Source organism: Mastomys coucha, unplaced genomic scaffold, assembly GCF_008632895.1.
Source record: "Mastomys coucha isolate ucsf_1 unplaced genomic scaffold, UCSF_Mcou_1 pScaffold18, whole genome shotgun sequence".
In the NCBI taxonomy this organism is placed as follows: domain Eukaryota; kingdom Metazoa; phylum Chordata; class Mammalia; order Rodentia; family Muridae; genus Mastomys; species Mastomys coucha.
In genome coordinates, this window is record NW_022196900.1 from 96030310 (window position 1) to 96035871 (window position 5562).

A 5562-nucleotide genomic window follows, 5' to 3' on the forward strand; every position below is an offset into this window, starting at 1 on the left:
AGAGCACTGGCTTTTGGACTCAGTGCCCCAGAGGTAGACCAGTAGGCCTTGGGCACGGGCTGTCCAGGTGATGGCTTTGGGGCTACCCATCCTGCTCCCCTAAGCTCTACCCTGGCTCCCTGCCACCACCCTGGGCCTGGTGTTGTGGGCAGAGGTTTGTGGCAACTCCTTCGGGCCAGGTGGCCTCACTCCTCAGGTATGCAATTAGCAGCCCCAGAACAATGCCCAGGTTTTAATGGCTGCCCTCTGAGCCCAGTAATTTGTTGCCTCTTTCACTGGAACAACAGTTGAGCCTTGGCAGCAGGGGGAGGTGCTCTTTCCTGCCCTCTGGCTTTCCCAAGCACCTGCTGGCAGTCAGGAGAGGGCAGGAGATATCCCGTGGTGTCTGGGGCAGGGAGGAGTGGCTGCTGTAGGGGACCCTAAAGGGGCTAGAATGTAGCTAGGTGAGTGGGATATAGTGGTATTCAGGGTAAACACCATCCCTATGTATGTAGGATTCAGTCTACTGGAGACCAGTAAGTAGAGAAACCATTGTCCCTGGTGACAATGGAGTAATGGACAAGAACGTCCTATCTCAGTCAGTGGGAATGCTGGTCAGAGCTGGATCCCTGCAGGGTGGGTGGAGGTGGGCCAGGAGGAGAGGTGTGGCACATGAGCAGAGAGAGGGGGTTCTGTGGTGGGAGTGGGGACAGTACGTGCAGGAAGCCCTCCCTTTCCTGCTGCAGCATGCATTCATCCCATCTGAAGAGGGATGCATGGTGGGCTAGAGTTTTCCAGAGGAGGCACAGTCCTGTCTGCCTTCTTCTTTGTTCTCCTTGTAACACAGCCTCCATGTCCCTCCTAGCCAATACTGAGGCCACCTCCCCTGCCTTCAAACCTGGCTAGAACCTTTTATACAAAGGATGCTTTGTGTGTAACACACAACTTCATGAGGAATGCTCTATGACCTTCAAGCTCAGATCATACAACTCTTCTCTGTCTGTCTGTCTCTGTGTGTCTCCCTTTTAACACAGCGACAGACACACACACACACACACACACATACACACTGCAAGTTCTCAACCATCGAGCCATGTCCCAGCTCTAGTTTTTGTGTGTTGAGGAGGGTATGTGCACATGTGTCCCTGTGCACACATGTGCAGGTCAGAGGACATGGGGTGTCCTGCTCTGTCACTCTCGGCCATATTTCTTTGAGACAGAGTTTCTCACAGAACCAAGAGCTTACTGTGTCAGCTAACTGGCTGTCCAGGAAGCCCTGCATTTCTGCCTCTGCCGTTCACAGATCTGGGTCACGTGTGTGTTTTATGTAGGTGCTAGGGATCCAAACCCAAGCCCTCACTAAACCATCTTCTTAGGCCATAAAAGCCTTCCCGTCTTGCTGGGACTGTCCTTCTTGGGACCTGGCTGTCATGCTGTGAGGAAACCCAGAGTCCTTCACAGAAACCAGAGAGAGAGAGAGAGAGAGAGAGAGAGAGAGAGAGAGAGAGAGAGAGAGAGAGAGATGTTCATAGTCCAAAACCCACTAGGACATATAAATTAAGGCTCTACATGACCCCAGCTCCAAGCCCTTGAGTTGCCCCAGCCTTCAAGTCTTCCTGGTAGAGTTCCTGATGTACCCAAAGCCCAGGCTAAGTCCCATGATGTGACTATTTTCTGTCATTGAGTTCTGGGTGGTTTGTTAGCTGCAGAGACTAGAGTGGATGCTGGGTTGAGGCTTTAGCAATGACATCACAGTGTGAGGGGTCAGACAACCAGGAAGTCCCAGGAGTGGGCAGTGGGGACAGTGGGCAGGGATATGTGGTGGTTGATGGCCAGCTTGACGGGATCCAGCATCACCTGTGAGGCAAACCTCTGGATTCGTCTGCGAGAGACTTTTTAGATTGAGGGGTGGGGGTTAACTGAGGAGGGTAGACCCATCCTGAGTGTGGGTGGCACCATCCCCTAGGCTGGGGTCCTGGGCTGATTCAAAAAGAAAGTGAGCTGAGCGCTGGCATCCATCTCTCTCTGCTTTCTGGCTGTGGATGAATGTGACCAGCCGCCTCACACCTCTGCCACCGGGCCTTTCCCCACCATGATGGACTGTGCACCCTCACACCATGAGCCTGCATAAACCTTCCTCCACAAGTTGCTTCTGTCAGGCACCTTGTTACAACAGTGAGAAAAGTATAATATGGAGGGTAAGTGCTGACAGCAGGCATTAGATGGACAGACAGAATGTGAAACCTGGCATGACAGAACTCCAAGTCCTCTGTGCACCCAGCATCCAGACTTGCAAGACTCTGCCACATTGTCCTTGAGGAGGATTCAGCCTCTGGAAGGATCTTCCTGGGGATAGAACACTCGGGACATGCCACTACAATGCCCTGGCCTCTGCCCCCCACAGACCCAAATTCAAATCTACCTTCCAGAATCATTTGTAATGGATGGGATGGATGGATTCTCTCAAGTCATCTCTCTGTCTTAGCTCTTCAAGGAAAGATGGTGGTGACCATTCTAGGGGTTCACCAACAGGATGAAGGATGTTGGGGTGTTCTGTATGTCATAGGACCTGGAACTATCCTGATCTGATTCTAGCTGCAGGTCTGTCCAGGCAGCAGGGTGGCTTTGGGCTTGGCTTGAATAACCCAGAGCTTCGATGTCACCTCAGTGTCAAAGCTTCAGTGAGTGGAGTCTTTGCCATGCATAGACTGGGACTCAGTAGACACGTAATCCACACAGCAGGGCATGCCTTGTCCCATGAAACCATCTCTCCTGGACATGGTGACCGGCCAGGGCTAGGGATAGTTTCTTACTCAGAGCATAGCAAACAAAGCCAGCTGCTCTCTGTTCCCCGTTACTTTGAAACAGCTCAGCCTTGGTCTAAACTGCCCCAGGAGACCAGGTAACTAAGACGTGGTACTGGGAGAGGACTGTCCTCTGCTGGTGGGTGTCACTCTGACCCACGAGTTGACTCTGACTGTTCTCCCATCCCTACTGTTGTCTGGTCAGGTGTGAGGTCACAGTCACCAGCTGAGGGGGTCACAGATCCCTCTCCTTCACGAACCCTCTCTTACCGCCTGGGTAACAGTGGGTTCCCTGGGCGCTACCTGTTAGATGTTGGCTACCTGTTGGCTACCTGTTACCTTGGCCAACTGAGATTATGTGCCAGGAACCATACAGGGTGCTCACATAGAAACAGGTCTGGCAGAAGTGAAGATACTTTAAAGAGACCCTCGTGTCTCTCCGTCTGACTCTCAGACTGTTCAAACCATGGACCCCCAAAGAAATGGCGATTTCCCCAGTAATCTTATGCTGAAAGAGAGAGAGAAAGGCTGAAGCCAGAGGGGGAACTTTGTCTTCTAGAAGTAAATCCCACACAGCCCTAACAATCTGTCGGACGACCTTACAGGACAAGGATGCTGCCCAGACAATAATCCTTGAGAACAAGCAAAAGAAACTTATTCTAAGCGCTACCTTTCAGAAACTGAATTCAAGGTCCCAGGCCCTCAGGGAGCTGGGGACTCCCTTTAGCTGCACAGTGTCTATTGTGAACAGTTCTCAGAGTCCTGCCATCTCAAGGACAATTTCTCCATCTGGCTGGCCGGGCCAAACAAACTTGTGTTCATGTTCCCAGGCCTAGGAACAATCACCTGTCCCATTTCTCCAAATGGTTTCTTAACTGTTTGTTAACCGGTAAAGGATATAGAAACGGCTGTTATGTAAACCAAGATGTGTAAGTTGTAAAATTATATAACCAGTTGCCTGTTCTGCCCTTAGTTAACTCCATGCAGCCGACCCACCCCTTTGTCCCTTATCGCTCTGAGCTCCACACCTAATGTCTAGGAGAATGAATGAGGGACCTTCCAGCCTGGTGTCCTAGGTACTGCCCAGCCTCGGGTACTCTCCCCTGCTTAACCTATAACGTCAAAATACAACTGGGTAACACTGAAGTTCACCCCAGCTCACTCCTTGATTTGTCTTCCCATCCTTTAAAAATACAATGCAGCTTCACCAAGACGCAGTTCAGATCCTGAACTGGCCGCCTCCCTGAGGCTCAGAAAATAAAGCTGTCTTTTTTTTTTTTTTTAAATACCTTTTATTCACCAGATATAATTATTTCTTTGTAGTTTACTGTCTCTTTCTGCTAACTTAGGCCTAGACTTGGAAGCTTCTAGCCACCCTTCAATCTAACTTAGGCCTAGAATGTTTTTTTTTTTAATTGATTTTAGTTTTATTGCATTATGATGAGAAAAGATACATAATTTCAATTTATCTGAATTTGTTAACATTTAAAAACATTTTAAGTAAATAGAATTAAATCACATTCTTGTTACCCTTTTGTACCCCAACTCCTCCCAGAGACCCCCTTCAATACCTACAATACCTTTTATTGTCATATTCTTTAAAATTTAGAAAATATTATAAATTTTGTAATAAAAATGAGTATTATAAAAATTGTTTGATATAAATCAATTTAACAGTCTTATGTAGATGCTTGTCTACAGCAATACTGCAAATACATACATTTTTTTCAATATAATTTTTAAATTAATTCCAAACATATTAACTGTATATTTTAAAATAATACATCACTACTAGTATTTTTTTTAATGAACATAAATATATAAAGTCTTTTTGTTTGTTTGTTTGTTTTGTATTTAGTAGAGCTTAAAATCTTGGCTCTTACTGTGCTACAAGCCCAAAATAAGAACAATTTTTAGACATTGGATTTCATTGTAATAAAACTGTACTTCAATGACCCTCACACCTCCAAAGGATCTTACCTCCATCATAGCTAAGCTGAGAGTTGACAGTTCTGCTGTGCCAAGGAATGAATTGTAGGCACGATTTTTGGATACAGACTTCCTGCTATGGTCAAAGCTAATTGACTTCAGTGAGTGACTTTATTCTCAACCCACAGAGAACAGGTTACATTCATTTATGAAATGGTGTATGTATTAAGATGGTCTATCCATGAAGTCATTCATCAACTGTTTCAATGAACAATGGTTCTGCTTGGAGGGTGGCACAGACATTAGATGAGGGTAAGAATCTGGTTCATTGACTGTGATAATTTGGAAAAGCATTCATCTCAGAGAAAGAGTAACTTATAAAGTCCTCTTCTTCAAACTTGATAACAATAGTTACAAATGTCAAGCAAAGCATTCAGTCTCACTCTTTGTTGTTCTCTCACAAGCCACCTCCCAAGTTAATTGTCTACATTTCTTTTGGCTGTATAAATAATTTTGAAATATGTAAGCTGTTCTGAAAACCATAGTATAGTATAAAAACATCAAATAAACAATACTACTAATAAAGAGGCTGAGATAGGAGAAGCATGATTTCAAGACAATTATGTGGTACACATCAAGACACTGTCATGTATAAACTAGCTGAAAGTGTATATGGATTGTACAATATTGGACCTATTTCTCCAATTACCAAATTAGAGAGACCATTAGATGACAGTCAACAAATTTCTAATTCCTCATATTTTTGGATTTCAATTGCTTATGATATGTTGGTGATATTAATTTTCATATTAAGATATTAAGAAAAAGTAATTGTTACTTCCTGTTGTTT